General features: G+C 47.6%; 1 long non-coding RNA gene across 1 annotated transcript in view; it reads left to right on the forward strand.

Moving 5' to 3' along the window:
• Positions 1 to 11,904, forward strand: part of LOC139275863 (uncharacterized) — a 34,136-nt gene extending 22,232 nt beyond the window's left edge. Inside the window, exons 3-4 of the long non-coding RNA XR_011595775.1 lie at positions 7,982 to 8,204; positions 10,641 to 11,904. This is a non-coding gene — a long non-coding RNA (uncharacterized lncRNA). The remainder of the gene's footprint in view (positions 1 to 7,981; positions 8,205 to 10,640) is intronic.
• The last annotated feature ends 12,870 nt before the right edge of the window (positions 11,905 to 24,774 follow it).

Below are 24,774 nucleotides of genomic sequence, written 5' to 3' on the forward strand. Positions count from 1 at the left end.
CCAGGAGGATCAAATTGTCGCCCGTGGGGACACGGGACAAGGATGTCTTGAGGTTGGAATAAAAACCCTCTTTAGCGTCATCCGTTGCATCGAATGTAGGGGCGTACGCACTGATGACTGTGGCACATTTGGTTCCGAGATAGTGTGATACGGAGAGTCATGAGGTGTTCGTTAACCTCACAGGGGGAGTCTTTGAGGCAGTCGACCAGCTCATTCTTGACGGCAAAGCCGACTCCATGAAGGCCGAGTTCTGCCTCTGGATTCCCTTTCCAGAAGAAGGTGTAACCTCCTCCATGTTTCTTCAACTGGCCTTCTCCTGCCCGCCAGGTCTCACTTAGGGCAACTATGGCGGTGTGGCGTTCCGGCCTGTTGCTGTTTGGATTGTCCATGAGGGTCCTGGCATTCCAGGTCCCGAACTTCATACTGACGAAATGGAAGATGCCTGTGCGTGAGTTCTTATAACGTGGGGTGGCCGCAGCACATCGGCAACCACACGGGCTTAGCTGAACAAGGTCTTGGCCCAGTGGCAAGGGGGTCCAAGACAACTGGAGACCAGGCACAGCTCGATAAGCCTAATTGCCTGCAGCGAAGTGTTGGCCGCAAGCTCGGCGCCGGGTAGCACCATTGACGGTAGATGGCACGAGGCTAGGTTGGGCGGCAGGCATTAGGAAGGTGGCTTCCAAAATTATTTTAAAAGTTTAAAAATTGATAAAGATTCCCAATTTATTTCAAGAGTTTCTAAGGGTTGTTAAAAAGTTTTTAAAAGTTTCTAAGAGTTGCTAAAACTCTGAGATGTAAATCAATAATAGATTATAAAAGTTTCCCCAATTTAAAAAGTTTCTAAAAGTTGTTAAAAGTCAAAGATGTAGATTAACAATAGATAATTAAAAGTATTTCGATTGGGAGTCTAAAATGTAAGTTTTCAAAGTTCTCCGAAATTGTTTAATAAGTTTAAAAGTTGGTTAAAAGTTTAAAAATTAATTAAAAGTTGGTTGAGAGTATAAGACGACGCCACGCCTCGGTCCCTTCAGCCGGTTCAGCGCTGGTCTCGGAGTCACTTTGGCGGATTGAGCGCCGGTCTCGGATTCCTTCAGCCGGCTCCACGGGTCCCTTTGGTAGGGCATCCCGGAGTCCCTTCGGCCGGTTAGACCTCCCTGGAATCCGGTGCAGGGAATTATTGAAGGGGACCCCTTACCGGCCGCTTCTATTCCGGGCCGAAAGGACTCTGCACCGGCCCAGGTTAAAAGGACTGCTAAAAGGCTGCCCTCGTGCCCTGATGGAGGCCATCCTGGTGCTGGGCTGCTGGCCCGGTCACACGCTGCCCTGGTTCCCTGATGGAGACCATCAGAGGCCTTGCCGAGGAAGTGGAGCGCGCAATATTGCGCTCAGCTTCCTTTAAGGGCAATTCTGCGGCGGGGGCGGGACTTCGGCGCCATGCGCAAACGGTCCCGGCCCCAGAAGGTTACCGCCCCCAATTGGGGGCAGGGCCATTTCACCCCCCAAAGCTATACACAGTACTCCAGGTGTGGTCTCACCAAAGCCCTCTTTAATTGCACCAAGATTTCCTTACTGTTATACTCCAACCCCCTTGTAATAAAGACAATAAATACCATGTGCCTTCCTCATTGCTTGCTGTATCTGCACGTTAACTTTCTGTGATTTGTGCACAAGGACCCCAAATCCCTCTGCATACCAACATTTACTCATCGCTCATCTTGCAAAAATATTCTGCTTTTCCATTCTTCCTACCAAAGTGGATAATTTCAAGTTTAAGTACCTTTTAAACAATATGATAAATGTTAATTACTACCAGTCAACCTCTCTGCCACTGAAAATTAACTATTAAAGGTGTGGAGTCTCAGTCCTCCAGCTTTTAATTGTTGTTGGAGTTTTTTTTTAATTTTAAATTAATTTGTTAATTCTTTATTCCTGTCTCTTTTTCTCTCTCAATGTAAACTTTCTTTCCTCATCTTTATTTCTCTACCTCCACCTGACTTGACATTGATTTCACTCTTCTAAATAACACTTCCTTCTCAGGCTTTGTGCAGTTATTTTCAGAATCCTTCAATCTGATTGGTTAAGGAGATACACAGTTGCTTCCCTTGTTCACTCAACTGCGCTGTTTCCATCTCCCACTTCCAGCAACTTGCCGGGCGAAATATCATCGCCATTAAATGGGCAAGGGCAAGTCTAACAAACCGGGGGCACCGATCGTTAGCCTGCCACAACGATCTTTGGGCAGTAACTTGTCTCTCCACAGGTGCTGCCTGACCACCTGAGTGTTTCACTATTTATTGCACGTTTTATCTTTCTTTAAACACATGATGCTCCTGAGTACCATTACTGCTTCAGATGGTGCTCCCAGCACGCAATAAACTTTACTCATTTTAAATATATGTTGAAAATTACTGTCATCTGGGAAAACCTCTGAAGATTATGAGCTGGCAAAGGTTAAAAAGGCCAGCTATGACAAGCACTGCTATGCTTAGAGCTTTAAACCATCATTCGTTTTCCATTTATAAATTGAAATAAGCAAAGCCACAATAATCCAACATTTCTAAAACCCCAGGGAACAAATGCCTGGCGATGAGAGACCCAGCCACGCAGCAGTCTGGATTACTGACAGGACACTGAGCTCAGTTACTGGCGCCAAGTTGCTGATCGGCGCAGGTTTGTGGTGCAGGCACAACCAATGCCAGTAATGCTATACTGCATTTTGGAATGAAGGACCTCACTCTTCATTTGCCTCGGCTCCGTGTGAATGGAAGAGGTGCCCAGGGAGTCAGATCTGCCAACGGACTGGCTGCCAATCACAAACTGTTGCCATGTGTGCTTGCCGTTTTTCGCAGCAAACCACCAGTTGCATTCGGAAAGAATGGCTGCAAAGAGCCATGTGATAAATCTGATGGAACGGTGATCTGATTGAGGTGTTTAAAATGTTGAAACAATTCGATAGGGTAGATGTAGAAAAACGATTTCCTCTGGTGGGGGAATCAAGAACAAGGGGACACGATCTTAACAGAGCAAAGAGGGAAATCAGGGAACACTTTTTCACACAATGGGTAGTAGAACTCTGAAATTCTTTCCCCCAGTAGGCTGTGGATGCTGGGACAATTGGAGCTTCCAAGAATGAGATCGATAGATCTTTACCAGGTAATGGTATCAAGGGATATGGAACAAAAGGGTAAATGGAGTGAAGTACAGATCAACCATGATTTAATTGGATATCAATGCAGGCTCGAGGGGCTGAATGGCCAACTCCTGTTCCGAATATGCCTATGAAACCTATCATGTATCCTACATGGTTACTGCTTGTACTATTACAAGGTGTGCCACCAGAGGGCACTGCAGTGGGAGATTTGTGGGTTACCTGTACAGGTGTGCCAGGCCCAGTGTAAAAGGCAGGCCACCATGTGTGATCCTCACTCTGGCGTTCTATTAAATGGACTAAGTTTACTACAGTTCAAGCACAACACATTGTCTCATGGAGTCATTATCAGAGCATCTGAAGACATAACAATTGGCGACGAGTTTATGGACCTTCACATGAAAATGACTAACATTGGTACATTGCAGCAGTTCGCTGATGGTGATGATTGGGAAGCCTTTGTGGAGAGGCTCAACTATTTATTCACAGCAAATGACCTGGCAGGCGACAATCCGGCCACACTGGCTGATAAACGCAGAGCTATCCTGCTAACCAATTGTGGGCCCATTGTCTAAGGCCTCATCAGGGACTTGCTGGCACCAGCAAAGACAACGACCAAGATGTACGAGGAGCTTGTAATGCTGATCCAAGAACAACTCAAGCCCAAAGAGAGCATCCTCACAACCAGACACCGGTATTATACACACCAACAGTCCGAAGGTCAGGAAATCGCGAAATATGCTGCAGACCTCAGGAGGCTGGCGGCATCTTGTGATTTCGGCAATCACCTCACTGAAACGCTGCGGGATATCTTTGTCAACGGAATCAGTCATGAGGGCTTCTTCATAAGCTACTCTCTGCGGATACCACAGTCACACTGCAGAGGGCCATCTCCGCGAGCCAAGCATTCATGACCTCGACCTGCAGCTCTAGGCAGATGACTCATCCTCAGGACTCAAACCCAGCAAGTACTGTGCACAGAGTGCTGCCTTTTAGAGGCTGGACTGTAGAACGTGAATCTTCTCAGGGTAGAGAGAACAGGCCCCCAAATCCCTTAACTCAGAGTCCGCCGACGGGGGCTAATCGAGTAGCATCATGCTGGCATTGTGGAAGGAATCACAGAGCTTACCAGTGCCGTTTTAAAGACTATGTATGTAAAGGCTGTAGCACAAAGGGCCACCTCGAGCGAATGCGTAAAAGAAATATGACTCACTGTGTTGATGATGTAAGAGAAATTTGGCATTAGGGGTACCAGCGGGACACGGGTTAAAGTGCTGGTTCCTGCACTGACCCATAAGGAGGTAAAAGGCCTCTCTTGGGCCTTGTACCAAGGCTCCAGAAGTTATTAATTCAAAAATATTCCGACAGGATATGATGTGAGAACCTAAACAGACATTGATAAGACCTTGCGAAGAGGCTTGAGGCAGACTCACGGGCATGAAGGAGAATCAACAAATTCTGACCTAATGAAGTCATTCTAGTCATAGCCTAAGGTGGTCACGAGGGTCTGGGCCTGTCAATCCAAAGTAGCACTAATAAGGTAGTCCAATTTGAGAAGTAGCACTGATAAGGTAGTCCAATTAGAGATCTAGGGAGGTCTTACCAGGGAACGGAGGGGTTTTTGAAATGTATAAAAGTTGTATGATTGTGCTGTTCGGGGAGCATCTCCACTCACAGGCGGCTGTGATGAGAGGTGTTCCCGGACGTTCGTAATAAAAGATCGTTATACCTTGCCATTCGTCTCTGTCTGCTAATTCCGGGGGCTGTTACGTGGGTTGGGGCGAGCGTCGATCCTCTATATCAGGGGGCCCGCTCGTGGGAGGAAAAGCCTTCCCATTTTTCGCTTACATTTGGTGCTGCGAGCAGGGTACGGACTTCCCGAATGGAACAATGATCCAGCTGTTGGGGTGAGTATGTTTTAATTTACCACCTTCAAGTTAGAGCTGTGGCATTGTAAACCGCAAGGGAAGGACATCTATACAAAGAACCATTTGTAGCAGGTCCAGGAGGGACGGAGACGGAGGACAGGGACAGTCTAGGGGTGGAAGGGGGTCAAAAGGTGCATCCTAAAATGCACGCGTGGAGGTAGCACGGCAGTGTGAGGGTACGGCGCAAGGGAAGATATAGAGGAAGATCTATTGACCCGAAGCGGTACGAGCGCACGGTGCAGGGACGAGACATATTGACCCAAAGCATGGCAGTACGAGTGTATGGCGCCAAGGGAAGACATATAGATGGAGACGACGTCCCCGCAGTGACGGGATATATTGACCCAAAACGTGGCAGTACGAGTGTACGGCGCTGAGGGAAGACATATAGATAATGTCCTGCATACCTAACACGAATTAAAGGGAGTGCCCAAGACCCTCATAGCCCCGAAGAAGATGGGTAACACGGCTATTAAAAAGGCGAATAAAACCAATCATTAATTGTAACTTGCGTAAATATGTAATGCCATAAAAAAGCTGATAACGACTATCTTAAGGGACATATGGATCCAAAAAAAATAGAGCCGGCCAAACAATTAATAAGCTTTGTTGAATAAAAAGAAACTTTTGTGAATGTCTGTCGTTGAGTGAGAGTCCTTGTGTGATTTTTTTTTGACTGCGGAATTAATTCTTCCTGTATCTGAAAGCCTGTTTGGAAAAATGGGGGAGCTGTTTGTTTGTTTTAGTTCCAGCCACTTTTTCAGACAGAGTGAAAGTTTTTTTTAACCCTTTGTAGTGTTGTCTTGTATGTGGGAAGTTTTAAGACATTTTAAGTTAGAAAGGCAGGTGTGGATTTATTCGGATGATAAGTTACGGAGTTAGGAAATGCACAAAGGATAGGTTTGTTGAGCAAAAGATAAAAAATACATGGTCCCGGTGGTTTTAAAAAAAAAAAGAATTTATGTGACACGCTCACTTACTTGTCGACAGAAAACACGCAATCATTGATTACATTGGGTTGAAAGACATAAATTTAGTCTAGGAATGAGATAAAGAATGCCTTTTTAAAAAAGCCTGCGAGGGTGTCTCGAGGCTGCGGGCTGGGGAAGGATGCCCCCATTTTCCTTTGTGTAAAACCTCGACACGAAAGCTTCCAGCTCAGTAAAAAGAGTTTTAAATTGGCAATACAATATTTTGAGATATTTCGGGTGATTCTCCTTAATAAACATCTTGGGTTTGGAGGACTTTTTAATAAAATTATACAATTACTGCGTCAGAAGCTGAAGCTTAAAAAGATGAGAGTTTTTGATGTTCAGCTTCTAAAACAGAAGTTGGGCACACAATTATAAAACAAGTAGTTTGCATTCTGTGATCTGTGAATCACTATAAGCATAAATGAGAAGTCCGATATTTGACATTTGACATATTTGACATTTTGTAACCCAACAATCCTATGTTTTAAAATAAATAGAAAATTGAGATCACGAAAAGCAGCCCTCAAAGCTTACGTGGTAGACTCCATTCTAGTTATGGAGAAAAGAAAAAACTTTGAAAGAAAACAAATTGAACGAATTTGAAAGAAAAAATGTCTTTGATTGTCTGATGGTGTTAAATTAACAAATTTACGGAGACACGAGTCCTCCGTGTAAAATACAAAACCTAATTTGAAGAAAGGTGATCTGAAAAAAAAAGACAACGTACTAAATAGGTGCTGAAAAAGGGGTGTTTGCGATAGAAAAAGACATAACTTACTAAATATTAGTTGATATCGGCTGTGAAAAAGATATTGGTTTAATTGAAAAAAAAATAATTTGAAGAGATAAAGACACTCTCCATTGATAATGATTTTAAATTACAAGAAAGTTTCACTGCAGTTTGAAAGATTTCCAAAATGTACGTTGTTTATCAAGAAAAGTCCCGAACAGTCTAAATAAGCAGGAGGGTTTTGAAAATAACGAGGAGAAAAGATCTAAGCTATGCAAACTCAGCACAGAAAGAAAAAAATTGGGAATTAGAGAATCTTACTGAATTTTTAAATTCAGAAAATGGAACTGGCACAGAAGTTTAGATTTTGTGCTGAGAGAGAAATAAAACACAAGATTTGCCTAGTGAATAGGACCGTAAAAAAACCCGAAATGTTGGAATGTATACAGCTTGTGTGAAAATTGGATTTCAGTAAACAAGATAGCTATTAAAAATCAATTAAAAAAATTTTAAAAAAAATCTTTGGCAATTACTTGAATTAGAAGTTAAGAGAAAATTGGAGTTTAATCTAAAATGCTGTATTTTCTGATGAGAAGACTTTTATTATGACGGCTTTACTAATGATTTCTGCTGTTTTAACGGATTCTTAATTTCTAAGCATGCTTTGAAGGCACAAAGACTTAAAAAAATATTTTCGGATGATTACGCGAAGTCACGTAATGACATCAGGCCTTCTTACAAACCTGTAAAGGAGTTATCCCTTTCCATTGACAGCTGCTTTAAACTGGACATTATTAATTTGGATTTCTTAATAGAATAAAAAAGACTCATCTGACAGATAGAGGAAATAGTGGGATAGTCAGAATAAAAATAAAAACAGAACTAGCCTATGTCATAATACTCGCCTGATACAAATAAAAGAAAGATACTCAAACAAAACAAATTCAAGAGTTAAAGGCTAAGATAAATAAGCTGGAAGACATTTTTTTTTAAATGGGACCAGACGGATAGTGCAGTGCGCAGCCATAGCACCATCACCTATGGCAATAGAGCCAATGTACCCCACGGTGGGTAAGTGTAGTCCACAAACCCAACCTAACCCTTACCTCCGATTTCACAGAATGACCTCGACATGCATGGATAAAAGATGAGTAGACCAGAACCTAACACCTGGTGACGGATATCTGTTTAAAATTTGCAGATAAAACACTCACCGAGATGGGACCGCAGCGGCTACTTCGACTCTGGAGACTCATGATACTGGGAACCTTAAGGCCCACGCAAGCACTGGATAGTGCAGACGGACTACGAGAGATATAGCACAAGCAGGAAAGACACAACTACATGAACTATGGGGCTTTGTTTCATTTAACTGATGAAACGTGCATCCCAGCAGCCAAGGACAAAACTTATTTTAACGCATGGTAATGTATAGTGTATTAAGTAAGGTTGTAATGCAGCAGGCTGCCGATGCCAGGGCGCCAATAGATTCCGAGGACAAGAGCAAGTTCATAGGACCAAAAGGGGAAGGGCGCAGAAATCCAACTGGATAGAATTTCAGTTCTAGAAGCTCATGCCTGGGCGGACGAAACTGCAAAACAAGCAGCTAAATCCACCCCGCAAGAAACAGAAGGGTGGGTACAGAATGGAGCAAAAAGGGGGGTGGGACCCCAGGATGTTTAGGAAAACTGGCCAGTGGGATAAAATGAAGACCAAGGGAGGTTTCTGGAATATAAGGTGTATGTCCAGAAGCGTGACACGATAATAACACGGAGAAGCCGGTATTGATCATGCGTAGCACAAACAAAAAAGAATACAACCTAAAAAGGGGGACGGATGGAGAGTGGAGGAAAGATGACAATAAAGGTCCGGCTGGGACACTAAACACGCCCAAAGGAAGCCCTACCGCTGCCCCGACAACCACCCTGAGGACAACAACTCTTCCCAGCACAACCACGCAAGTCCCCCCAATAAGCCCATCCATAAAGACTGGAGCCAAAGTGGGGCTAGTAATGAAAGAATCTAAAGAAAGGATATAATTTGGGGTGCGTCAGCGACTGCTTAACCTAAACCTAACAGATATAATCCTTCCTAGCTTCTGTGGGAATGAAACAATGGGCCTAAGTTTCCACACGCGCCTAGAACAGCGCAGTCCCGACCTGGACGCCCGTTTTATGCGCCACAAAGTGCGCCTAAAAGAATCCTCGGTATTCTCCACCTCCCTGCAGGTCCTCTGGCCCTCGGCACAGCGCAGCAGGAGCTGTGGGGGGGCGGAGCCAGGTCCGTGCGCTGAAAACAGTGCCGGGACCTCTGCACATGCGTGCTACAGTGGGCACGCAAGTGCAGTAGCTCCAAGCGCCCGAAACTGTGTGGGAGGGGCCTGAAGCACGCAGCCCCTAGCCCTGGCCGAATGGGGCTGCGTGAATAAGGCTCCTCCCACAGCCAGCTCCTGCTTCCGCCCCCCCCAACCCGACCCGACCCTCCCCCCACCAGACCCGACCCAACTCCCGCTACCACTCCGCCCCCCCCCCCCCCCGATTGGACCCGACCCGACCCGCGCTCCTGCTCCCGCTCCCCCCTCCCCCCCCCCCCCTGACTGGACCCCGACCCGACCCGACCCGCGCTCCCGCCCCCCGACCCGACCCTCCCCCCCCACTGGACCCGACCCGACTCCCGCTCCCGCTCCGCCCCGCCCCCCCCACCCCCCTTGACTGGACCTGACCCGACCAGCGCTCCTGCTCCCGCTCGCCCCCCGACTGGACCCGACCTGACTCCCGCTCCCCCGCCCCCGGACTGGATCTAACCTAACCTCCCCCTCCCCGACCTGACCTCCCCCTCTCTCCCTCCCCTCCCCCCCTCTCTCTCCCTCCCTCCCCCCGAACTGAACCGACCCTCCCCGACCCGACCCAACGCCACCTACCTGTAAATCTGGTGCTGGGGACGGGCCCTGCCTGAAGTCTCGGGCCGGCCCGTTCAGCCTTCGGTCCCAAAAGGCCTGCCTGAAGCACTTTCACACAGGTAGGAAGATGGTTGATTTAATCTTTTCTTTGCTTATAAATGTTTATTCAGGTTGGATTTATTTGTATAATATTTGTATAAGTATAAATAAGGATTTATTATATAATTTAATGACTTCCCCTAATTTGTAACCTGCACCTGATTTTTTAATGTGTAGAACAGGTTTTTTCAGTTTGACAAAAATCTTCACTTGCTCCATTCTAAGTTAGTTTGGAGTACGTTTTCACTGTGGAAACTTTGAAATCATGCGTCAGTGGCTGGACACGCCCCCTTTTGAAGAAAAAATTCTGTTCAAAGTAGAAACTGTTCTACCTGACTAGAACTGCAGAAAAAAAAATGTGGAGAATTGCGATTTCTAAGATAGTCCGTTCTCCACCAGTTGCTCCTAAAAATCAGGCGCAAATCATGTGGAAACTTGGGCCCCTATAAGTCTTTCCCAGGACCTGACACAACGGATCCTCGAAGGCCCAGAATCCACTACCCTGAGATTTAATGTCAGAAAGGGAACAGGACAAGGTCGAACAAAAAGGGGAATACTGGAAACACTTGGCATGGTTATGCAGCAGGGGTTACGACGATGAATTCCATAGACCTGAATTCAATAGATGACCGGGTTAATAACTTAACGCAAATCTTAAGGGGTTTACTGGGGTGGGACATGGATAACCAAACCCTACAGGCACAATACCACAGTATGACGTAACAAACCATACCGACAGTATCGGTGAAGAAACCGAACACAGTTACGTTACCATCACCCCTCCATATAGGTGATTAAATTAGTACGAAAGGCATTGACATAACCGATTGCTATAAAAATAATCAAGTGATTTTATGTCAAGGTACGCCACGAATGATGATTGCAGATTCCACCAAACAAACGGATACATGCTGAGTATAACTCCTCTCAAACACGATTCCGAAACAATCGCTGCTCCACAACGGAATGGAGATTTGGTGCGTGATCACAGGAGCAGCCAACCTGACGATTAAGACTAGGGGAGGAGTCACCCCCTGTGTCATCAGCAACCCTAACTTCTCTTTCAGGCCCATGGGAAAAATAGACATAAATGGATACCACATACATCCCCAGACAACGGAAATCATCCATGGAATGGTCACGGATATCCACCGAGAAGGGTATAAGGAGGCAGTATGGGAACCGAATTAAGTGAGGAACGATTGGTGCAATATCCAGCTGATGGAAGAAATAGACAAACCTCCAAAGAAACACTAACGCGATGCTGGCAAACCAGCCTTGGTACTCAAAACTGTGGAACATTGGATTTAATATTCAGATCCACTCATGGATAAGAATGATATCACATGCACTTGTAGTAATACAAGGCCTGGTCCTGATGGTACTGGTAGGGTTAACCTGTGCACAAATTAAACAGGCCAAATGATACGTCAGGGCACACACTATGATTAAGGCCATAAGGGATGAAAATTTAAGCAGTCCTACAGGAAGGACTTACCTTATATAACTCTGCGGGAAAGGTCTCAGGAGGTCCCGAAGCTTGGGAGATGGCCACCCCAGGTGAACGGACCTATCTGGAACTTGCCTACAGGGAGATCGTTATCGGGAAATATGGCCAGCTTGGCGTATAGCCAAGGGCCAAAAGGGGAGAATTGTAAGAGAAATTTGGCATTAGGGGTACCAGCGGGACAAGGGTTAAAGTGCTGGTTCCTGCAGCGACCAGCTCCAGAAGTTATTAATTCAATAATATTCCGACAGAATACGATGTGAGAACCTAAACAGACATTGATAAGACCTTGCAAAGAGGCTCGAGGCAGACTCACAGGCATCAAGGAGAATCAACAAATTCTGACCTAATGAAGTCATTCTAGTCACGGCCTAAGGTGGTCACGAGGGTCTTGGCCTGTCAATTCAAAGTAGCACTAATAAGGTAGTCCAATTGGAGAAGTAGCACTGATAAGGTAGTCCAATTAGAGATCTAGGGAGGTCTTACCAGGGAACGGAGGGGTTTTTGAAATGTATAAAAGTTTTATGATTGTGCTGTTCGGGGAGCATCTCCACTCACAGGCGGCTGTGATGAGAGGTGTTCCCGGACGTTCATAATAAAAGATCGTTATACCTTGTCATTCGTCTCTGTCTGCTAACTCCGGGGGCTGTTACGTGGGTTGGGGCAAACGTCGACCCTCTATATCAAGGGGCCCGCTCGTGGGCGGAGAAGCCTTCCAATTTTCCCCTTACAATGAAGAGTCTGCAGATTGCCATGAATCCAGCGTGGATTATGAAGTGATAGTCAGAGAGGCAGCTCAGCCCCACGATAAGGTATATAGCATGTTTGCCTGCACCACCGAATGTTCTCCGTTGAGGATGGAAGTCGAGATAAATGGCGTTCCAGTCTGATTGGACGTGTACATGGGGGCAAGCCAGTCAGTAATGAATCAAGAAGCCTTTGAGAGTCCATGGGACAATCAGGCTGAATGACCCAAGTTGGTCCCAGTTCAAGCTGCTCACCTACACCAATGAACTTATCCCAGTCATTGGTAGTGCGGATGTAAAGGTACTCCATGACGGCGCGGTGCACAAGTTACCCCTGTGGATTATTGCAGGCGATGGACCAATACTACTCGGAAGAAGGTGGATGGAGTCGATCCATTGGAGCTGGGAAGATTTCATCCCTCCAGCGATCGACGTCCCCTGTGCTTAGAGGCAAAGCAAACCCCACCTGAGGTTGGATCCAGCACCAGAGAGCAGGCCAGCACAGCACCCGAGGCACAGACCGCTCAGCACGACTGCGTGGAGATGATCCAGCTGGGACGACCCGAACGCACCTTTCAGGCTCCAGTGGCAGGCCTCCGGAGGAAGAAAATCGGATCTAGAGGTGACTTCCCAGCTTCAGTGGCGGAACCCGGAGAGCAGTCGACATCGTGGATGGAAGAAAGATGACGTCCAAACCACGAGGTGAAGTGCTGAAGAAAAAGATGGCGGCGGCCAGACCACGAGGTGCAGCGCTGATGGAGCAAAACGTGGTACCAAGCGAAGAAGAGGACTTCGGTAAAGATAGCAAGGCTCTCTTAAAGCCAGCAACCCACCACAATTAAAGGGACAATTCCACACTCAATCAATGTAATAGCAACTGTGAGTTAGATGTAAAATGTGTAATTGATGATCAGAGTTGTGTACATGCAATAAGCAAGGAAAAGTTGCGTGATTGCGATTGGAGCTACAGGTTATTTACAATAAGTAATGAAACGTTGTGCGATGTAGAATTTCAACTCCATACAGTCAATGCAGCGGGCAAACACCCATCGGGAGCACACAGGTCCAGCGACCTACCCACTGCTGTAGCCTGCGTCCCTGGGACCAGAGTGATGCACCACGGAGTGCGGCTACAAGCAGCTAATATATACAAGCTGCAGAGCAAGCAATCTCAGGAGGGCAATGGCAATGGTACCGATACCCTTCCCCCGATCAGCTCCACTTCTCACGCACCTGATGGCACCAATCGCCACGAGCCTGAAAGAGCAAACTGCACTAAGGCGCAGCCCTCAGACCTTATTGCCACCAAGGCTACACCCGGGAACGAAAGGTCACCCGCAACGGTTCTCCCAAATGGGACTGGGACCTGCCAGGATCCCAAACCAAATAATGCCCAGGCAAGCGAGTTAGCAGTTCCCTGTGCACTGCTACTCCAGGGAATAGCAGCGACCCGGGGCGCAAGGAGAGGACAGAGAGGTCACATGCATCTGCGAACCTGCCCGACGCTAGGAGCAACGGCAAAAGCTCCAAGAGCAGGCAATTTGAGCCAACCGGGTTCCCACTGCCAGCACTGGGTACCACGCCGCCACCAGATTACCAGGACACCACCCAGCAGTTCTGGCACTAGTTTGTCCTCATGTACCGGTGCTGACCCCAGCACTGACTCCAAGTATATTCCATGTATGTACCTCACCATTCTAATGTACTTACCTCACCATGGTACCACGAATGCAATACTGTAAATGCAAATTTATTTTTGGACTTGAATGTATATGAATGTAATGAGCCAACGTCACAATCTGTATGTGGGGGCGGGCGAGAGAATGGAGTGGTCATGGACGTACAAACAGAAACCACCAGCAACTCTACTGTCAACGAAACACCACCTACTCACCCAGGAAGGAAACGATCCTCCAAGGTGCAACCAGAAAGAGCTAAGCCCAGAGCACAGTCAATGCAAAGGCGATTGCACTGAAGACTGGGGGAAGAGTGATGTCATGTATCCTACATGGTTGCTGCTTGTACTATTACAAGGTGTGCCACCAGAGGGCACTGCAGTGGGAGACTTGTAGGTTACCTGTACAGGTGTGCCTGACCTAATATAAAAGGCAGGCCACCAGGTATGATCCTCATTCTGGAGTTACATTAAATGGACTAAGGTCACTACAGTTCAAGCACAACACATTGTCTCGTGTAGTCATTATTGGAGCATCTGAAGACATAATAAAACCCGACACATCCTGCTGGGAGAGCTGCAGTAAAGTAGGGAGGCCATCCAAAGGCAGTCACTCAAGCCGCCTGGAAGGCCATGCAGAGCAGGTCCAGTGGATCTGGGAGCAAAGGCAGAAGTTTTCAGGCATCTGCAGAAGTGCGAAGGGAAGGGGCCTTCTCTTTCATTTAAGTTGTTTCTTTGTCCAAGTAAGGCCTACAGGATTTGTTGCTCCCTCGCACGTCAGGGATACAGGGCGAGGTGTGTTACATGCAGTACAAGATGCAGGGCACATTTGTAATGGGGAACACTAACAGGTTTCACTTAATACTTGCAAGTTCTCAGTGTAGCCACCATCATCATAGGCAGTCCCTCGAAACAAGGATGACTTGCTTCCACGCCAAAAAAAAGCATGAGTTCACAGGTGTTTCGAGTGAAGAACCTGAACTACATCCTCAAGGGTGGAAGATGCCTGTGCATGGGTTTTTTAATGTGTGGTGGCCGTTGCACACCAGCCACCACACGGACTTGACAGACCTAGGTCTTGGTCCAGTGGCAAGGATTACCCAAGATAACTGGAGACCTGCTCTGCCGCACGGACCTAGTGGGCACACATATCGCAGTGTGGGCTGGCCCGTGCTGCCCCTGGGCCCCTGGCCCTGAAGTCACGCCTCCCCTGGGCCCAATCACATCCCTCCACAGTCTCTCAGAGCTCCTTTATCCCTCTTGCCGCTCCTGCTGTATCTGCCCACGCTCCAATCACAACCTGGATCTTGCTGATGTCCCTCTTCGCTGCCGTCGCCCTCCTGCACCAACTTGCGCTGTACCTTGTAGTGGCTTGCCTCCACACTGCTCCTGAGGCCACTCGCTGCTCCTTTTATGGCCCTGACCTGCCGCTGATGGTTTCTCGCAGGTTGGAGCTTCCACACTCCACCACAAAGACCTTGGCATCCTCATTTCAAAGTGTTGGCCCTCAGGGGCGCTGTATGAGTTCATTGAATGTTCTTCTTGCAGGATAAGGTCACACATAAACACCAGGATAGCACAATAGATGCTGGCCCTGTAGCCCTGAATCAGCTCGCTTCCCTTGAGGAACAGCCCTCAATCTGCTCCCGGAGACAATGGGTGAAGTCATCGGCCAGACTGAGTTTGTGGTGTGGAGCCAGCACCCAAAACAATTCTTTCTTTATGGCCCCTTTTCACACTTTCTGTCTCCTTCCTTCCTGTGGCTACACTTGCTAAGTACATACAACATGTCTTATGTTTTCTTGGGATGAGAGCAATGCTGACGAGGCCACATTTATTGCATTTCTCAAGCTGCCCTGAGAAGGCAGTGGGTGACCTTTTCCTTCAACCATTGCAATCCTCGTGGTGATGCTGCTCACACAATGGTGATAGGTCGGGAATTTCAGGCTTTCGACCCAGTGGCAATGGAGTGTCTGTATCCAAGTCAGGACAATGTGTGACTGGGAGGAAAACCTGTTGGTGACTGTTTCCCCATGGCACTGCTGCTGTTGTCCTTCTCAGTGGCTGAGGTTGTGAGGCTGGAAGTGCTGTCCAAGTACATTTGACAAGGTGCAGCAGTACATCCTATGGACAATATATACTGCAGCCACATGGGTAGCAGAGGGGGGGTGATATGGACAGTACATACTGCAGCCACACTAGTAGTGGAGGGGGTGATATGGACAGTACATACTGCAGTGAGACTGGTAGTGAAGGGGGCAATATGGACAGTACATACTGCAGTCACACGGGTAGTGGAGGGGGCGATATGGACAGTACATACTACAGCCACACAGGTAGTGGAGGGGGGGGGGCGATATGGACAGTACATACTGCAGCCAGACTGGTAGTGGAGGGGGCGATATGGACAGTACATATTGCAGCCAGACTGGTAGTGGAGGGGGCGATATGGACAGTACATATTGCAGCCACACGGATAGTGGAGGGGGCGATATGGACAGTACATACTGCAGCCACATGGGTAGTGGAGGGGGGCAATATGGACAGTACATACTGCAGCTAGACTGTAGTGGAGGGGGCAATATGGACAGTACATATTGCAGCCAGACTGGTAGTGGAGGAGGGCGATTTTGACAGTTCATACTGCAGCCAGACTGGTAGTGGAGGGGGGCGATATGGACAGTACATACTGCAGCCACACAGGTAGTGGAGGGGGCGATATGGACAGTACATACTGCAGTGAGACAGGTAGTGGAGGGGGCGATATGGACAGTACATACTGCAGCCACACGGGTAGTGGAGGGGGGGCGATATGGACAGTACATACTGCAGTGAGACAGGTAGTGGAGGGGGGCGATATGGACAGTACATACTGCAGTGAGACAGGTAGTGGAGGGGGGCGATATGGACAGTACATACTGCAGTGAGACAGGTAGTGGAGGGGGGCGATATGGACAGTACATACTGCAGTGAGACAGGTAGTGGAGGGGGGCGATATGGACAGTACATACTGCAGTGAGACAGGTAGTGGAGGGGGGCGATATGGACAGTACATACTGCAGTGAGACAGGTAGTGGAGGGGGGCGATATGGACAGTACATACTGCAGCCACACGGGTAGTGGAGTGGGGCGATATGGACAGTACATACTGCAGTGAGACAGGTAGTGGAGGGGGCGATATTGAGCTCAGTGCCAGATGCACCAATGATGCAAACTGATTTTTCCTGTTGCAGTTGCACTCATTCAGGTTATTTATGCAGGCTATAGATATACTCTCTGTGTCGTCGCTGTATAGTTGCATAAGATGGAGACTTGTTTACCTGATGTACTATCAATAAGGTTCACATTGTGTATATACTATGCTGTCACCACTAGAGGGTGCAACTGGTGGAGACCGGGGTTTCCTGCCCTGGTGGCAGGGCCTGTATGAAAGGGGAGCCAGCATGTGGCTGCCTCACACTGGAGTTACGAATAAAGGACCAAGGTCACTACAGTTTGAGTACAACGCATTGCCTCGTGGAGTCATTCATAAGTACATTACAGACGTAACAACTGGCAATGGGAATACAGACTTTCACGCGATTATGGCTACCTTTGGCACATTAAAAGACTTCGCAGAGGGTCATGATTTGGATGCCTTCACGGAAAGGCTCGAGCTATATTTCGTGGCAAACGACCTGGCAGAGGAGACGGACGCATCGGTGGAGAAGCACAAGGCTATGTTGCTGACCAGTTGTGGGCTCAAGGGCTCAAGGTCTACCGCCTCGTCAGGGACTTGCTGGCACCCACAAAGGCCAAGGATAACACATACGATGAGCTGACTGAACTAATTCGCGACCAACTAAAACCAAAAGAGAGCATCCTCACGGCTAGACACAGATTCTACACTCACTGCAGACCTGAGGGCCAGGAGATTGCAAAATATGCTGCCGACCTCAGGAGACTTGCGGCACCGTGTGATTTTGGCATGCACCTCAACGAAGCATTGAGAGACATCTTTGTTATAGGAATTGGCCACATGGGTCTACTGCACAAGCTATTATCTGCCGACACAACAGTCAACCTGCAGAAGGCCATCAGCATCAGTCAGGCATTCATGACCTCGACCTGCAGCACCAAGCAAATTATTCATGCTGTGGACTCAAACCCGACAAGTACTGTACACAGAATGGTGCCTTTCACAGACAAATCTGTAGAACATGGCTCTGACAAGGGCAGAGAGCACATACCTCAGAGTCCACCGAGGGGTGCTAATCGAGTAGCACCATGCTGGCAATGCAGAGAAAACCATAGGGCTCACCAGTGTCAGTTTGCTAAGTATGTATGAAAAGCCTGTAACATGAAGGGCCACTTCCAGCACATGTGTAAAAGAAATACGACTCACTGTCTAGGAGAGGAGTCAGTAGATGACTTTGAATCCAGCGGGAAGTATGATGATTTGGTCAGAGAGGCAGTGGTAGCATAGTGGTTATGTGGCGTAGGCTAATAATCCAGAGACAGCAGTTCAAATCCCACAACAGCAGCCATTTAAATTAAATTCAGTTAATTAAATAAATCTTGAATAAAAAAGCTGGTATCAGTAATATTGAGCTAGCAGATTGTCATAAAAACCCTTATGTTCTTTTGGGAATGAAATCTGCCGTCCTTACCTGGTCTGGACTATATGTGACTCCAGACCCATAGCAATGTGGTTGACTCTTAACTGCCCTCTGTAAAGGCCGAGTACAACACTCAGTTATACCAAACCGCTACAAGAAAGTCAGCACTATGGGAATACCTTCAGAAGGACCACATGGTTCACGACGGTGGCTCACCACCATCTTCTCGAGGGTAATTAGGGATTGGCAATAATTGCCTGCCTTGACAGTGATGCCCACATTGCGTGACCGAATGTTTAAAATACCACCATCACCACTGTGACCATCACCACCGTCACTGTGACCATCAACATCACCATCACCACTGTGACCATCACCATCGCCGATGTGACCATCACCGCTGTGACCATCAGCACTGCCGCTAACAACAACTTGCGTCGATACAGCAACATTAAAATAGAAATACAGCCTCAGGTGCTTCATCGAAGCGCAATCAAAACACAGCAAAAATAAAATAAAGGAGATATTAGGAGGAATGATTAAAAGCTTGTTGAAAATGGTAGCTTTTAAGGAGGGTCTTCTAGGAGCAGAACCAGTGCAGAGACTGATGAGTTTAAGGAGGGTCTTCAAAGAGGAGGGTCAGTGGAGAGAAGGAGGAGTTTAAGGAGGGGATTCTAGAATGTCGGGCCTTGGATTTGCCTCTGACTGCCTGTAAGATTGTGGGACCACTGGGAGATTTTGGCTGCACCCACTTACAGGGAGGGATTCTCCGAGACAGATATGCCAATCGGGCGTAAGCTATTGCCATGGAGGAGAATGATCAGGAGACGATAGCAGAACTGAGAGTGAGGCAGCATTTACTGTACACATGGGAGCCTTTCAAACCACCAGATGAGGACTTGCTCCACCAGATGAGTGATATGCTCCTCCTGTACCATGTGGGAACACGGGGACAACACCAGTGTCCCTGACGACTACATGTGCGGGAAGTGTGTCCACCTCCGGCTACTGACGGTCCGCGTTGCGGAGTTGGAGCTGAAGGTGGATTCACTCTGGAGCATCCACGATGCTGAGAATGACGTGAGTATCACGTGTAGCGAGTTGGTCTTACTGCAGGAGAAGGGTCCACAGCCAGCGAGGGAATGGAAGACCAGCAGGAAGAGTAGTGCAAGGAAGGTAGTGCAGGGGTCCCCTGTGGTCATCCCCCTGCAAAACAGATACACCGCTTTGAGTACTGTTGAGGGGGATGACTCATCAGGGGAGGGCAGCAGCAGCCAAGTTCATGGCACTGTGGCTGGCTCTGTTGCACAGGAGGGCAGGAAAAAGAGTGGAAGAGCGATAGTGATAGGGGATTCAATTGTAAGGGGAATAGATAGGCGTTTCTGCGGCCGCAACCGAGACTCCAGGATGGTATGTTGCCTCCCTGGTGCAAGGGTCAAGGATGTCTCGGAGCGGGTGGAGGACATTCTAAAAAGGGAGGGAGAACAGCCAGTTGTCGTGGTGCACGTTGGTACCAATGACATAGGTAAAAAAAGGGATGAGTTCCTACGAAATGAATTTAAGGAGCTAGGAGCTAAATTAAAAAGTAGGACCTCAAAAGTAGTAATCTCGGGATTGCTACCAGTGCCACGTGCTAGTCAGAGTAGGAATCGCAGGATAGCTCAGATGAATACGTGGCTTGAGCAATGGTGCAGCAGGGAGGGATTCAAATTCCTGGGGCATTGGAACCGGTTCTGGGGGAGGTGGGACCAGTACAATCCGGACGGTCTGCACCTGGGCAGAATCGGAACCAATGTCCTCGGGGGAGTGTTTGCTAGTGCTGTTGGGGAGGAGTTAAACTAATATGGCAGGGGGATGGGAACCAATGCAGGGAGATAGAGGGAAACAAAAAGGAGGCAAAAACAAAAGACAGAAAGGAGATGAGGAAAAGTGGAGGGCAGAGAAACCCAAGGCAAAGAACAAAAAGGGCCATTGTACAGCAAAATTCTAAAAGGACAGAGGGTGTTAAAAAAACAAGCCTAAAGGCTTTGTGTCTTAATGCAAGGAGTATCCGCAATAAGGTGGATGAATTAACTGTGCAAATAGATGTTAACAAATATGATGTGATTGGGATTACGGAGACGTGGCTCCAGGATGAGCAGGGCTGGGAACTCAACATCCAGGGGTATTCAACATTCAGGAAGGATAGAATAAAAGGAAAAGGAGGTGGGGTAGCATTGCTGGTTAAGGAGGAGATTAAGGCAATAGTTAGGAAGGACATTAGCTTGGATGATGTGGAATCTATATGGGTAGAGCTGCAGAACACCAAAGGGCAAAAAACGTTAGTGGGAGTTGTGTACAGACCTCCAAACAGTAGTAGTGATGTTGGGGAGGGCATCAAACAGGAAATTAGGGGTGCGTGCAATAAAGGTGCAGCAGTTATAATGGGTGACTTTAATATGCACATAGATTGGGCTAACCAAACTGGAAGCAATACGGTGGAGGAGGATTTTCTGGAGTGCATAAGGGATGGTTTTTTAGACCAATATGTCGAGGAACCAACTAGGGGGGAGGCCATCTTAGACTGGGTGTTATGTAATGAGAAAGGATTAATTAGCAATCTCGTTGTGCGAGGCCCCTTGGGGAAGAGTGACCATAATATGGTGGAATTCTGCATTAGGATGGAGAATTAAACAGTTAATTCAGAGACCATGGTCCAGAACTTAAAGAAGGCTAACTTTGAAGGTATGAGGCGTGAATTGGCTGAGATGGATTGGCGAATGATACTTAAGGGGTTGACTGTGGATGGGCAATGGCAGACATTTAGAGACCGCATGGATGAACTACAACAATTGTACATTCCTGTCTGGCATAGAAATAAAAAAGGGAAGGTGGCTCAACCGTGGCTATCAAGGGAAATCAGGGATAGTATTAAAGCCAAGGAAGTGGCATACAAATTGGCCAGAAATAGCAGCGAACCTGGGGACTGGGAGAAATTTAGAACTCAGCAGAGGAGGACAAAGGGTTTGATTAGGGCAGGGAAAATGGAGTATGAGAAGAAGCTTGCAGGGAACATTAAGACGGATTGCAAAAGTTTCTATAGATATGTAAAGAGAAAAAGGTTAGTAAAGACAAATGTAGGTCCCCTGCAGTCAGAATCAGGTGAAGTCATAACGGGGAACAAAGAAATGGCGGACCAATTGAACAAGTACTTTGGTTCGGTATTCACGAAGGAGGACACGAACAACCTTCCGGTTATAAAAGGGGTCGGGGGGTCTAGTAAGGAGGAGGAACTGAGGGAAATCCTTATTAGCCGGGAAATTGTGTTGGGGAAATTGATGGGATTGAAGGCCGATAAATCCCCAGGGCCTGATGGACTGCATCCCAGAGTACTTAAGGAGGTGGCCTTGGAAATAGTGGATGCGTTGACAGTCATTTTCCAACATTCCATTGACTCTGGATCAGTTCCTATGGAGTGGAGGGTAGCCAATGTAACCCCACTTTTTAAAAAAGGAGGGAGATAGAAAACAGGGAATTATAGACCGGTCAGCCTGACATCGGTCGTGGGTAAAATGATGGAATCAATTATTAAGGATGTCATAGCAGTGCATTTGGAAAGAGGTGACATGATAGGTCCAAGTCAGCATGGATTTGTGAAAGGGAAATCATGCTTGACAAATATTCTGGAATTTTTTGAGGATGTTTCCAGTAGAGTGGATAAGGGAGAACCAGTTGATGTGGTATATTTGGACTTTCAGAAGGCGTTCGACAAGGTCCCACACAAGAGATTGATGTGCAAAGTTAGAGCACATGGGATTGGGGGTAGTGTACTGACATGGATTGAGAACTGGTTGTCAGACAGGAAGCAAAGAGTAGGAGTAAATGGGTACTTTTCAGAATGGCAGGCAGTGACTAGTGGGGTACCGCAAGGTTCTGTGCTGGGGCCCCAGCTGTTTACACTGTACATTAATGATTTAGATGAGGGGATTAAATGTAGTATCTCCAAATTTGCGGATGACACTAAGTTGGGTGGCAGTGTGAGCTGCGAGGAGGATGCTGTGAGGCTGCAGAGCGACTTGGATAGGTTAGGTGAGTGGGCAAATGCATGGCAGATGAAGTATAATGTGGATAAATGTGAGGTTATCCACTTTGGTGGTAAAAACAGAGAGACAGACTATTATCTGAATGGTGACAGATTAGGAAAAGGGGAGGTGCAAAGAGACCTGGGTGTCATGGTACATCAGTCATTGAAGGTTGGCATGCAGGTGCAGCAGGCGGTTAAGAAAGCAAATGGCATGTTGGCCTTCATAGCAAGGGGATTTGAGTACAGGGGCAGGGAGGTGTTGCTACAGTTGTACAGGGCATTGGTGAGGCCATACCTGGAGTATTGTGTACAGTTTTGGTCTCCTAACCTGAGGAAGGACATTCTTGCTATTGAGGGAGTACAGCGAAGGTTCACCAGACTGATTCCCGGGATGGCGGGACTGACCTATCAAGAAAGACTGGATCAACTGGGCTTGTATTCACTGGAGTTCAGAAGAATGAGAGGGGACCTCATAGAAACATATAAAATTCTGACGGGGTTAGACAGGTTAGATGCAGGAAGAATGTTCCCAATGTTGGGGAAGTCCAGAACCAGGGGTCACAGTCTAAGGATAAGGGGTAAGCCATTTAGAACCGAGATGCGGAGGAACTTCTTCACCCAGAGAGTGGTGAACCTGTGGAATTCTCTACCACAGAAAGTTGTTGAGGCCAATTCACTAAATATATTCAAAAAGGAGTTAGATGAGGTCCTTACTGCTAGGGGGATCAAGGGGTATGGCGAGAAAGCAGGAATGGGGTACTGAAGTTGAATGTTCAGCCATGAACTCATTGAATGGCGGTGCAGGCTAGAAGGGCCGAATGGCCTACTCCTGCACCTATTTTCTATGTTTCTATGTTTCTATGTTTCTATCTCCACTCAACCGTTATGGCACAGGTTCATTTTAGATAGCTTTGGCGATCTCTACATAGCGAGGCAGCAGTACGGTCCAGCATGTGTCAGGTAACTGATCCACCAAAGGCAGATTAAAGATGTTGACCACAGATACACCCCACTGACAAGGAGGACAGAACCTTTCTGAAGATTGAGGTCAAGCATGCGTTGCTGATGGACCCAATGTTGTAACCTCCAAAGAAGTCGTACAGGCAATTCTATAACCCATGGGGTGAGTTTTAAAAGGGAGATTCTCAATGAGGCCTGGATGACTTTCTTATTGACTGTGCTCACCCTGTGAGCTGTGACATTATTGGAAGGGCAAGGGGCGGGGGGGGGTGGGGGGGGAGCAGAGAGAGGGAGGGTGTTCCAATCTGCAGCTTCCTGGTTGGACTTTGATCCCTCCTTGAACAAACTACACAGCTATTGTGTAACTGACCGTGATTTGGGTGAATGCATTGTTGCAAGTTGTTGAAAGTTTGAAATATGGTCTTGCAATTTCAAATGTACTTTAGGCAAACATGATGTTCAATTACTCCACCTCATCTGTAACGTGTGGCAACTGGCAGTCCTTCTGAAGAGGATAGTGAGATTGGTCAGAGTTATGCATCTTCCACTATGTATTTTATAGTCTCTTATTTATTTGGGAGATCTCAGACAGCCATGTGGAGCTTTAGATGGCATTCCTTCATAGACCCTCTCTCTCTACACAGCTCCCTGTACCTCCTAGCTAGAGGGCGCTATACATTATATCGATACCTCCTAGCTAGATGGCGCAATACATTATATCGATCATCATCATCGGCAGTCCCTCGAAGCAAGGATGACTCGCTTCCACGCCAAAAAAGGATGAGTTTATAGGTGTTTCAATGAAGGACCTAATAGTCCAGATCCCAAACTACATAGTGTAGGGTGAAGATGCATAGATTTTTTTAACGTGTGGTGGCTGTTGCACATCAGCCACCACACGGGCTTGACAGAGCCAGGTCTTGGTCCAGTAGCAAGGATTAACCAAGATGACTGGAAACCTGCTCTGCTGCACGGGCCTAGTGCACGCACATATCGCAGAGTGGGCTGGCCCGTGCTGCCCCTGGGCCCTCATCTCTCCTGGGCCCCAAACTCGCGCCTCTCCTGGGCCCCGATCACGTCCCTCTACAAGCTCTCGCCGCTCCTTCGCCCTGACCTCGCCGCTCCTGCTGTACCTGCCCACGCTCCAATCACCGACCTGGACCATTGTGCCGTCACCCTCCTGCACCAGCTCGCGCTGTACCTTGCAGTGGTACGCCACCAGGCTGCCCATGGCTGCCGTTCGCCGCTCCTTTTATGGCCCCGACCTGCCGCTGATGGTCTCTCACAGGTCGGGGCCACCACCTCCTGTATCAATACCTTCTAGCTAGATGGCGCTATACATTATCTTGTTACACACTGGTCCTTGCAGTTTGGCTGAAAATGAAGTTGACCGAGCAGATCTCGGAGCAGCACAATTGCCACGATAGAGATACCTTTCTCCTCTGAT

This window comes from Pristiophorus japonicus, chromosome 11 (genome assembly GCF_044704955.1).
Source record: "Pristiophorus japonicus isolate sPriJap1 chromosome 11, sPriJap1.hap1, whole genome shotgun sequence".
NCBI classification, from domain to species: Eukaryota; Metazoa; Chordata; class Chondrichthyes; family Pristiophoridae; genus Pristiophorus; species Pristiophorus japonicus.